Source organism: Phoxinus phoxinus (assembly GCF_949152265.1).
Source record: "Phoxinus phoxinus genome assembly, chromosome: 2".
NCBI lineage: Eukaryota > Metazoa > Chordata > Actinopteri > Cypriniformes > Leuciscidae > Phoxinus > Phoxinus phoxinus.
The window spans coordinates 31,078,536-31,091,687 of NC_136877.1; the positions used below are offsets into that span (position 1 = coordinate 31,078,536).

Sequence of the window (13,152 nt, forward strand, 5' to 3'; positions counted from 1 at the left end):
TCTTATCTACTAATTACCTGCTATTCCTCTCACATCTGCATTCCAGCATCTCTCCTTCACACAAACACACACACACGCACATTAATGAAGCTTTCTCCCCAGGACGTTATATTTGAATTAACGGAACATCAGTCATAGCTGATCAAAAGATAAACGGCACCGTGGATCTCTCGTGCCTTTATGGAAATGCGCTCTTGATGTCGGTCTTTTCGAACACGCACGTGAACGGCTGGAGAAACGAGTCGCGCTCCCATGTGCAGCCACTAGGAGGCGTTGCACTCCAGTTCACAGCATAACTTTAACAGTACGAATTCAACAGCGTGTTTTTTTTTAGGTTTCACACACATGTACTCTCAAATGTCGAGTGAGACTTGCTTTAGACAGAATTAATTTATGTAGCCTATGTATTTTTATTATTATTATTTTAAACAAATAGCTTTAATGTCAGGAGAGGGTTCTGTCTATATGTCCAATCTCACATAGCTGAGAGGATACAGCTAATGGCATTTAAATCTGCAGTGCAGACAGATGTCATTGTTAGATGGGAATGTGCTTAAGTTGGAGAAAAGACAAATAACATATCACTTTTAATCAAATAAAGGGTTATTCTGCACAGTGAGTGAAATATCTGGGTTTGTAGGACAAACAGTAATTCAGTTGCAGTTCACCTGTGCTGATTTTCATTCTGATTTTATTCAGCTTCAGTTTTGTGGGTGAAAACTAAAATTATATATTGCCAAATTATGTATAAAATAAAACAAGTGCATCACAATATCTGTTTAAAATATGTTTTAATTTAAACAAAAAACATTACACTAAACGATTATTATTGGTCAAATGTGCATTTACAGTATAATTAAAAAAAACATTTAATAAGAAATGTAGAAGAAGTGCAAAAAAAGACTATGGTCATTGTCATTCGCCTAATATAATGTAGGTATTTAAAGCTAATATCCTATAAACTGTATACTATAATGCAAAAGACAACTTTTGCACGATTAAATAAATGAAAAAAATTCCATTTGTAAAAAAACAAAAACTGATTTGTAATTTAGTTTTTTTTTATTGATTCTTTACTGTGTTCCTTCACCTAGGTTTGTGGGAGTTTTTATTTTGGAGGTAGTGAATGGAGTAATGGCAGAGGAATGGCAGGGCGGATACATGGCCAATTTCAGCACAATTACACTTAGTTGACCTCCCTTCTAGGGCAATTTACACGACTCCCAAAGTGTATGCATGTTTATGCAAGACTGGCATGATGGGTACAAAACCCCTAGAGAGTGTGTGTGTGTGTGTGTGTGTGCTGTGTAGGTTTCCTGCTTAAATGTCGTCAAAAAGAGGAGGGTCTTTACAGTAAATCTCTCTCGGTTCACAAACCAAAACACTATAGTTATTCTCATCCAAAAGGGTTAAATCAGTAAGCAATGCAAGTATTATAAAAATCGATTAAACCTTTATTCATTTACAAAATTATATTTAACAGTGCAGCACTTTTAACTTTTTTCTCTTCTCTATAATAAATCCATGACTGCTTTAAATTCAATCTTTGCATTTATTTATTCGTGTCCTCAGATTTTTTTACTAGCTTAAAAAAAATGTGTGTAATGAAATGTGTTGAAGCTAAAAAACAAGAAAATATAACATGCATACTTATTTTAAATGATCTGGATTTATAAAAAGTGTAATTAACTTTTTTGAAATGTCATTTCCACAAAGCATGATGCAGCAATATTTATATAAAGTATTAAAAACTATTAAGGAATGAAAATCATATCCTGTTAAATTATTACTTTAGAGGATATGAATTGAAACACTTTAACATCTAGCATCTACTCATTTTGCTTGCCTTTGTATATTTTTAAAAACCTGCTCTCACTCTCATTCTCTTTTTTTGCAGGATGACGTTGGGAAACAAAGGCGTGTTAATGATTTTCGGAGGCCACGGTTGAGCTGGAGAGCACTTCAAACTCAAGAGCAGGAAACACGCTGGGCTCCACAGGGTTCCCACAGGTATGAGGGTCTACAAGCACACTGCCTTACTCACAAACACAGACTCTCACATACATAAAAGAAAAACACACAATGCAGAAATGCCTTGACAGAATCATTATAGGACAATTTGAAAACATTTGAACCAATGACATATTTACCCATATTTTTCTCCCTGGTTTTTTTGTGTGGAAATTTCATCACATGGAGGATGAGCTTAAATGTATTTTTAAATGATTTGCAGATGTTGTTACTGTTTTGTGTATGATTTTACTGTGGTAGTGTGGCACATTATAAAATCTTATTTAAATCATATATTGTTTGGTCATCCTCTCTGAAAAGAGAAGCATTATACAGTTTTTTTTTTTGAATGAGTTTGTCTCTTCACACAGAGTAGATTAAAGGGCTGGACCCTTTTACTTAAGAATAGGATGGTAATAACAGCTGGCTGGTGTGTGAACTTAAGCTAAAGAGTGTTAACAGCTCTGTTAATTGACCCGACCTCACTTGTAATGAAAAAGATCCATGCCGTAGCATATGGTAGCGCAAAGAATTATGGGAATCGTGGTGCAATAGGCTAAGGGTGGAAATGAAGCAGAGTATATGACTGATGTCACTTTATTAGCATTGATTTTATTTTATGTATTTTGTTGCAGCTAATGATATTGATTTGTGCCATGCATATTTACGGTCCCTGTAAAAAGGTTAAAGGATTATTTCAGAATTTGTGCTGTGCTTCATGGTCACCATTGCTTATCAAATGCGATTTGAGAGTGACAAATAGCTTTGAACCGGTCAAACAGAAATCAAAATGAACAGACTTATTAGTGAATTTAACATTTCATTCCGTTATAAAATACAAACAGGGCAACGTTGAAATGAAAAGGGTTTAGAAAAATCTATTACGAAATAGTAATCCATTTACTATCCAACGATATAAATAGCAGCATGCACTTTAAATCCCACGGTGTAGGTGTGTGTTTGAGCTATTCTGTATCGTGTGTATGCAATGTCAGGTCCTGTTCTCCTTCGTATCGCCATGCTCTGACAGCAGGGCAGGGAACAGAGTGTTTGTTCTTATAGGATCGAACACTGGTTCACTCTCCCACATCCTGAACAGCCTCCCACCACGCTGCAGAATACCAATTAGCATGTTGACGCTAAACGCTAACCGCTCATGCTAACTTAGGCCAAAGTGCTGGGGTGTATCAGGCTGGAAGCATCTTAATGGGTCCCACAGACAAGCAACGGGCAGTACAGACTCTGTCTTAAGGAAAACAGTGAGGATGTAGAGTGTGAAATGTTAGGGGGGAAGCGCAAACACAGTGACTTATTGAATTAAATATATTTGCGTGATGTGTGTGTGTGTGTGTGTGTGTGTGTGTGTGTGTGTGTGTGTGCATGAATGACTCAAGACTCCAGAGATACTCAGAGAGACAGCTGACAAATACTGCCACGGTCTACATGTCACCTGACACCTGTCAATAGTCCGGGTGGGGCATGGCATTCACCTGATAATCATCAAATTATTCACACAGCATGCTGCTTTCTGTTTCCTATCCTTTCATGCTTTCTCTTCCTTTTCCTCACTTCTCTCTAGCTTTCTACACACACACACACACACACACACACACACACACACACACTTACACACATTCAATAACCTCTGATACCCTATGGCCCAGCTGCTCTGTACGAACCTCACATTTAAGTGTGTGTGTGTGTGTGTGTGTGTGTGTTTACTGGGCGAGAGAAGAAGCCCTTACCATCACGGCTCACTGGCTCCCAATACTACCAGCATTTTTTTAACAGAGCCAAAGTGAATAGATACAATTTCAGCCGGTGTAGAGAGTGGCACAGCCAAGACAAAAGAGACAAGATCCTGCAATCTGGAGGTCGCTGACACCATCCGAACAGTAATTACTACACTTCCCAAAACACTAGCACCAGCAGCTCTACCCCTACACTCGCTCTCCAAATGCTAACCTAGGCATATTAGCTAGAAGTAGAGTCCACAATGTGGCTATACTGTGAATATATGGCTCAGTCTACACGCGTGGAGATTGCTTTATAAGGAACACGTGTACTCATCAACTGGGCCCAAGGTGAGAGAAAGAAAGAGAACTAGAGAGAGAGAGAGGGAGGGAGGGAGATGTCCATTTCAGTTGTATGCTTTGAATGAAAGAGGGGACTAAAGTAAAATTGACAGTCTCGATTCTCTGGGTTGAGCTGTGGGTCTATGAATATGTCAGAGGCATTTTGAAAAGCTATAAGTTATTGTCTGGACCGAGTAGAATTGAAGAAAATGAATGACCAAAAGTGTGTCTGGTGTCTCTTTCTCTCTCTCTTTTGCACAGAATATTATTTAAAATGTCTTTATGTGGTTATCCATATATATATATATGGAATTTTTTTATATTTAAATGGGAATTTTTTTTTTTTCCGTCATATATATATATATATATATATATATATATATATATATATATATATATATATATATATATATATATATATATATGTATTTTTTTCATTTTACTCATTGCTTTTATATTTAAATGTGAGATTTGTTTTTACATTTGTTTAAATTTAAATGAAATCATTCAATATATTATTTGTTTAATTCGTTATTCAAATACTGTATTTTGCGATTATGTCGTAATATAGATATATTTTCATTTCATTATCTTCCTGTTTTGCTGGATGCCTATTCAAATATATCCAATTCCATGTTGTAGGATTTTATTGTGAATTTATCAATATTTAGTTCATATTTGCTCCACACTACAGTAGCAACTGCCTTTCATATATGTTGATATCATGGCTGGTGAAATTATTTAATTACTTCAGACGATCTCAGATAAAGAAAAACCTCACAGCTACAGAGAAGCTTTTAGTTGTTGTTGTGATCCATTTGTGTGGGCTATTTTCTTAGAAGTTCCGCTTTGGTTTCCACAAAACCAGTGACATCCCCCAACACCAGGGCGAGCACTTAAGAAAACTTTGAAGATGAATCAATTTCTATATTATAGCAAGTCCGTAAGGGTGCTGAGCAGGAATCGAACCTCCTGCCTGCACTTCATAGCAGTCAGGCAGCATTGATGAGGTGATTGATCTTGGGATGGAAACGACGGGGAAGAGGAGAAGGATTACGCTTGTCAAACGGAGTCAATACAGTGGGTTGGATGCTCAAATGTTTGCAGTAAATCTTAAATAGTGTCTGTGAAAGCTAAAAAGCCTGAAAACGGCAGCAGAAAAAATGGAAGAGCTGCTTTAGGTTTTGCTTTCTCTGCTGCCTACCTACCTAATAAAAAACTGACAGAACTGCACAAGTCTGAGATCCCTGAGTCGTCAGAAGGGTTGTGAGTCTCAGCTCACAGACGCTCACGTGAGAACGATGCTCTGAGGAGGAGTGAGACAGAAACACATCCTCCTTACAGTTACTGAGTGAATGTGAAATGTGTAAGTAAGAGACCCCAACAGCGTGTCTCCTAGCCTCCAGAAAAGACCCGGTGGAGAAACGGCAGCGCTGTAATAAGTCCCCGCTGGAGCGCTGAGTGGCAGCCGCAGCGGCAGCCGGCCATACGCCGCACCGCGCATTCATCCTCGCACGGCGTCCACCCAGTTATTTACAGCTGGCTTTTCTTTTATGGAAAAATCAAGATGTGATTGATTCAGGTTAATGTGACGGCCAGGCAGCAGCAAGCTGCATTTGAGAGCTCAGGTTAACAGAAAACACTAACTTCCATAAAGCACTACGGGGATAAATCATGCTTATTCAGGCTGGCGTGACAGCCGTTTAAGCTGTGGCAATCATCGAAAGCACCTCTGCCGCCCCTCCGCTCCGCTCCGCAAAATGTCGAGGGGGGTGTGTGGGATTTGATGGGGGACGAGGGAGGGGGCGGATGAAGGGAGATGGAGAGCGTGAGAGAGAGAGAGTCAGATAAAGGTAAATGAGACCGAGGGAGACAGTCATATCAACGAGCCATCAGCGAGCAGGTGCTTTACATAAGCATCTCGGTAAGCAGTAAGCAAATTCTGTTGACAAAGAAACGCAATAAAACAAAGAGGGTTTGGAAGGAAAAGACGTCCCCAGTGCATTCCTACAGCGCTGCCTCGCTCTCTCCTTCTCTCGCTTTCTCTCTCTCAGGAGCAAGATTATAGTGTTTGCTTTTATCTGTCAGAGATCAATATTTCAAACGTCCGATAAAAGAGGAAATTGAACTGGGAATAGACTGGAGTGCTGTAAAAGTACAAAGCACAATTATCAAAAAGCACTTAAAGAGCTTAATAGGATACACATATTAAAAATGCCCAAATGGATGTCTCGGAGCCATAATGAGGACTCTTCCTCATCCCTCCTCTGCCTCTCTCCACCTTCGGCTGCAAGGTGAAGCTTTTGATCATAATGCTGGCTGAGGGCAGGGGGTTTGATGGTCTTTGGGTGCGACGCTATATGGACCCCAAGAGGCCTCATGTTTTAACATTGCACCATTAGGTCTGACAAGCTGCACACTCTGTTTATGCGCCTGCCATTATAGCCGCGTGAACCCAAGATCGGGGAGGGAGATGTAGCAGACAAGGACGTGGCAGAGATGCAGACAGAATAGACAACTGAGCTGAAGCCCAGACAGGTGATGCACTCTAGCACACATGCAATGGGGTCAGGAGCTGTTCGGGATCACGGGATGGACATTTTCAACATTATTCTTTCTGTTCGTTTTATTACTCGTTCAAGATCAAGCGTACAACAAATCTCAGTCTATGCTTCAGATCATCGACCTCCATCAAAGGAGTCAGGTCTGTCTCATAGAGATGGATTTACACTCATTGAACACCTCTTCCTAGTCTATAGATGTCCCCTGACATGCAGTGGTGCGTTCTGGGTACTGGCTGTTTGACACCTGGTCTGCAGTGCATCTGGTATCATGTTTGTAGTGGTCTTCATTCACCGGCTTCATGCACACCCCCTCACACCATGTGGAAACTGTCAGTGGCCCCTTCAATAGTGAAGGTTACACACACGCCCCTGGGATGTCTGTCGTGCTTCCCTTCTGGTCGGGGATGTAGCTGAACCCTGTCTTCAAGCTATTGAATCTTCTCCGTTAAACAAAGCTTACACCACTTATGGCCTTTGTGTATTGTGAAACACAACACCACTCTGGAGGGCCGGCGTTCTGCACAAACACACCAGTGCAGAAGTCAACAAAGTCTTGCCATCTGGTAGGGATGCACGTATCGGTATCGTGCCCGATACTGCGCCTCGTGTACTCGTACTCATAAAAACGCTCCAATACCAACAACACACACCATGCAGTGTGTGTACAGTGTTTGTGTCCAGTCAATGGAACACTGACAACAGAGAGTATAATGGGGGATAAAAGAGAATGCTGTCTACTAAGTAAATGCATCAACAAAATATATGAACTCCTGTATAGCTATTTTGCACAAGCTGATAAGCGAAAGGCAGTGGATTGAGCTTGTCGAGCGCATCCCTTTTTCACAGACATCAGTTGAAAGTTTGTAGTTCGGTGGGAAATGTAAATGGCAAAAAAAGTAAAACAAGGCATGTATCACTAGAATTAACGAGAGAGAGAGAGAGAGAGAGAGAGAGAGGGAGAGAGAGAGAGAGAGAGAGAGAGAGAGAGAGAGCACTTCTGTTGCACGCTCTTGATTGCTGATCGTTTACTCAGCACACATGCATAATTTGTATATGTAAGTAAAACATAAACTTTTGCATGATTTATGTATAACAAGTGGTTCCCTACATTATCACAGGACGTTTGCACGTTTAATGAACGCAAACATTCAAAGTACACACCCTGAAAGCTGTCTCAGACTGCGCACAAATTGAATTGAATTCTCTTTCACGTCTTGCGCTAGAATGGGCAAATTCACACAAAATTAACAGTCGGTTGAACGTAAACAAAGAAAACCCATGTACAGTAGGGCAGGCTGTATTGTATTGTGCATTCGGTCTTAAAGGGACAGCAGCAAACCTTACAAAAGACAAAGTAATCACTCCCTGCTGTTGACTGAATTACTTTTGTAACTTAATAAAAATGAATCTATGTTTAATTTATACAGTGATGAATAGGGCTGTAATGATATGCGATATGAAACCGAAATCGCGACACTCAGATCCACGAACCTGTGTCGCGGTGTGAGAAGGCAGAATCGCGAAGCACCCCTTACAACTCCCAGAGTTTCTTCCCGTCCAGAGCCAATGCTACCACATCTTTAAATTACATTATAAAGTACGCAGACCTACACCACAAAACTAATAGAGGATAAATTCTTTAATTTTACCTGTAATGGCCGCTTCACACCGCAAGTGTGAGCAGCACACATTTTTTTCGCCGTGCATGTTAATCAATGAGTGCATTCACACCAGGAGCAGGAGCAGCGCATGAGCGTCAAAGCGGGGGGTTTTACGCATCAAGTCTATTTATTGCTGCGCTGCTCACGCTCAATTAAAGTGAAAGCACACTTTTGACGAAATAAATAGGATTTCACACTAAAAGTGCGCAAAATGCACAGAATAAAAATATCTAGTGAGTTTTAACAAGAAAATGAAGACTCACACATATTTATAGAAGATTTACCTGTAGGTTTTTTAAATGTTATTTAATAAAAATAAAACAAATTCTTCTCAATTTCTTTCTTTTCGCTCTCCTCCAACCCAGCCCCGCCCCCACCCCCCGAAATAATTGAGGTTTGTATCGAATCGTGGGTCAAAAATCGTGATACGAACCGAATCGTGGGTTTGTTACAGTAGTGATACATATAAAAATATTATTTCACATTTGATTACTTTGTTTAAATTATTTACCTGAAAACTAAAACCCCAAAACAGCTGTTTATTTCATTAGCCTTTCTTTGTTATTTTGTATTTATTTGTGCTACTTGTAATTTGATTATTTGTTCTTATTTTATTACTGCCTGCTTACTTGTATTTTATAATATTTTAAATTTACATTAATTAGGCTTGTATTCCTGTAGTATCAAAATTGGATATTTCACTGGTGTCTAAACATTTGAACCGCTTACCCAATCACTGTGCCCTGCTCTAAATATGTGCTGTGCAATTAAATGATGGATAAAATACAGAGCAATAGAATGAACAGTAAAAGTAACAGAAGCTCATACAATACATTCTGGTATTTGGGAATTATATATATATATATATTTGTTCTTGTTGTATTTGTTTTTATTTTCATTATTTTTATTTGACAGTAGTCTTTTTTCCCCTGAACATTGCACATACCGAACCCTACAGAAACAGTGAACCTAAAACCGTGATACGAACCGAACCTTGAGCAATCCATTTCTGTTAGGACAATTCTAGGGAAAATGTATCGAACTCGTATCGAACCATGACCTCTGTGTACCGTTACATGTGAAAGTCTTTGCCACTTTTGATAAATTTAATACATCTTTGCTGAATAAAAGTATTAATTTCTTTAAAAACATCATACTGACCCCAAACTTTTGAAAGGTAATGTATATAATTTTATTAATTGTTTTTTTTAATTATTATTTTGTAACTTATTATTTTAGATACCCAGTTTTATTTTATTTTATTATATATTTTCTTAAAATGTATTTAGCCTCAAACCAATCCGAACACCCCATTAGCTTTGGCACTACCTTTTAAAGATGCCTGACCCTCTTGACCGTTTTTTTTTTCTTTTTTTTCCTCAGCAGTGTTTGTTTAAATTAAATTTCATTTCTCTCTGAAATGGTTTCAAAACAACACAAGTACATAAAAACTAAATGGAAAAGTCATTGTAAAATAAATGAAAGACACAGGAAGTGAAACATTTGCTCGGCCAGTCATTTAGCACACCTGTCCACTGCTTCTGCCCCCCTCCAGAGCGTATCATACTTTTATGTGCAGAGGAAAAGAGATGAAATAGTGTTGTAATACCCAAGCGGTGGCAAATCAATAGCATTCTAGACATAACAAGGACATTAACTTATCTTAAAGAACAGATAAAATTAGAGAGCAGTTGTAACAGAAGCGATATCATGAACATCTCTTGATTGAAACATCCTATTAGCTGAGAGCTCAGTATGATACGACAGACCATTCATTTCAGCCATATCTTAATGGCCCATCATTAGTCATATAATCAATAAGCTTCTTGATTAAGAGAACTCAAGAATGCACGTTTCATCTACAGGCATTTTTTGCGGATCGATGACAAGGTTATCTCGCAAATGACGAGGATGCAAAAGGAGGATTATGCCCGCGCACACTCAAACACGCAGGGACACACAAATGCTGCAGAGTAAATCATGAAACACTTTGATCAGTAGGCCAGTATAACTGGAGGCAGAGCTTTTAATCGCCAGCGGTAAGTCATTAACTAAATTAGTTTTTAAAGATTTAGGATGCTCTGCAGATTTCATTCTCAGATAGGCCTGAAGTTTCATGGCTTTGAAATATCTGTAGGTTCCCATTGATGGATGAAACGCTGTTGACCGATTCCCCTATAAGTCAGGGCATTTTTCAAAGTTCCAAACAATCTTCATGCCACCTGCTAATGTCTCGGTTCCTGTCCAATCCCCTGAAGGAAGTGCACTGATTTTTCAAATTTCATTAGCTCATTAGTTGAGTAATGTAAGACTGGTGTTCAGATTTATCTAGTGCACTAACTCAATAACCTGTCCAAAGTCCTTGTCCAAGGACATTAGCCATGCAAAAAAAAAAAAAAAAAAAAAAGATCACAAGATCCATTTTTCTGTAGCTAAGCAGAAATCAAACATTTAAACATTTATAGGTCATCCTGTTAAAGATAGGCCACCAAAGTCACTCTCCCAGACTTCAATTAACCTTCTGGGCTGTTAGCCTACTGTCTGGAGAAGCGAGGGCTTTCTCTCCCTCCCTCGCTTTCTCTTCATCTCTATCCCTCTCTCAGTCATGAGGTCTTTACATAAGGGAATACTGGAAAGAGAGAGGGAGATGGCTCGTTTGATTCCAATAAAAGAAAACTGAATGTGCTTTTGAAAGAGTTTGTCATTTTGTAGCCAACCTCTTTCCTTTGTCCTTCAGTGATCATTTTCCCTGACATTCAAATCACATTTTTGATATTTGCTCTGTATGATGGGGAGATGAGATGAAAACAGCCCGTGGTGTGTACTGGGAGCTGTCTGTACCCTTGTGAGGGCGCTTAGGGAGTTTGGTCTTAATGCATTGAAGAAAAGGTCTGCCTGGTGTTAGAAAGATTTGTGCTGGTGCATTTTTACACATGAGGCCGAGTTTAGCAAGTCATCATCAGTGAAGACATATAAGGTGTGCATGAGCATATGGGATTGCAGAAGTGCAATGCTTTAAATGTAGCCTTTGTAAGTCTCAAGAGAGTTCTTCTGTCCACAACTTTACCTCAGCCAGTGTATTTGTGCATGCCTACAAATTACTGAATAGCTAGTGTTTTAGAAATGTCAACATGAAAAAGATTCTAATCCTGTAAAGAATTAATATCTAAATTATCTCAAGATATGATGATGCTCCATAGAGTTGGTTTTAAAAGGATCTTTATTTACTGAATGCTATACATTTTAGGAACCATTTTTCAACATCGATAAAAATAATATACACAGTTTTTATAATTTTCTAGTAAGTAAATTAGTTATATTAAGGTTTGAAACCTGTAGTATACATAGTTAAGCTTCTACACGATTTTTTTTTCTTTTATAAAAAAACACCTCACAATTATATGCCACTGAACCGTATTTAACATCCCAATGTAGCCATACTGCTATTAAAGGCAACATGCAACACTTACTGAGGACAGGTGAAGCTGTTCTTGTGTTCAAAAACAGCTGGAGTGCAACAGAAAGAAAGGTTCTGCAACTACCTCAGGCATCTTAAAATTGTTTGGCTGTGTAGAAGTTCATCTATCTGATGAACCTCCATAAAGACAAACAATAAAAAAAAACAGTGCGGATGGAATATTTTTAACTTTTACTTATCAAAGTTATAGAATATTAATGAAGTTCATTCTGTGAAAACTTAAAAGTAAGTTCAGAGAACATTCATAGCCTGATCCATTCTCAGAACAAGAAAGTGTCTGTATGTAGTGTGCATGCCTGTCCGTTTTAATGAGCAGGGAAATACATTTTGAACACAGCTTATGCAGTTGGGAGGGATGAGAACGGCTCAATAAAATACACACCAGAGGTTGAAGCGATGGGGGGAGTAAAAAAAGCTTTTTGACAATGTTAAGCCAGGCAGCTGCTCTGAGGCTACCAGGGGGTTTTTATCATCTCTTCAGATGTTGGATCATAGGGAGAAAGAAGCTTTCCAAGGGTAAGCAAAGTCAGGCAATTCCTTACTGTAACATCAACATACTACAGCTACAGACAGATTGCTGAAGCGCATTCTCACAGGGGTCTTGTTAAAGCAGAATGGTACTACAACGCATTGAAACAGATTTTAAGGAGACTGATTCTCATAGTTACACTGTCCTTTGGTAAACTTTTCACATACTATGGCAAGCGTTAAGGTCAACTGACAGCACATGTTGACTATCACAAATATTTGATTTACAGGGAGGCACTTAAAAAGTTCTTACTAGAACCAGAAAGTATGACCAAATTAGCCCGGTTCTGTCAACACTGCATTGGCTCCCTATTATACAGTACATCTCATACATTTTTTAAATCTTGCTAATTACTTACAAATCACTAAATGGTTTAGCTCAGTACTTGAGCGAGCTCTTAAACGCATTATAGTCCTTCACGTCTATTGCGATCTCGAAATTCTGGCCAGTTGATAATACCATGAATATCACAATCAAGTAGATCCCTTTCCTATTTAGCACCCAAACTCTGGAACAGTCTTCCTAGCCTTGTTCGGGAAGCAGACACACTCTGTCAGTTTAAATCTAGACTAAAAACACATCACTTTAACCTGGCATACACATATCCCCTTCACATTTCTATAATTTACATCTGTTAAAGGATTGTTAGGCTGCATAAATTAGGTCAACCGGAGCCGGAACTCTTCCCATAACACCCGATGTACTTGTTACATTGTAAGAAGAACGGAATATTAAGCCGCTTTTCCACCGTCGGGTGAAAGTGTTCTAATAACAGTAAGGAACGGTTCAAGGTGTTTCCACTGGAGCCTGGTTCGGCACAGCACGATTACAAACC

At 38.9% G+C, this 13,152-nt stretch overlaps 1 long non-coding RNA gene across 2 annotated transcripts in view; it reads left to right on the forward strand.

The window, feature by feature from the left end:
* The window catches only part of LOC306994652, a 60,945-nt gene that overhangs the window by 24,052 nt on the left and 23,741 nt on the right, over positions 1-13,152 (forward strand). For both annotated transcript variants that reach the window (XR_013796712.1, XR_013796713.1), the window contains exon 4: positions 1,898-2,010. This is a non-coding gene — a long non-coding RNA (uncharacterized lncRNA). The remainder of the gene's footprint in view (positions 1-1,897; positions 2,011-13,152) is intronic.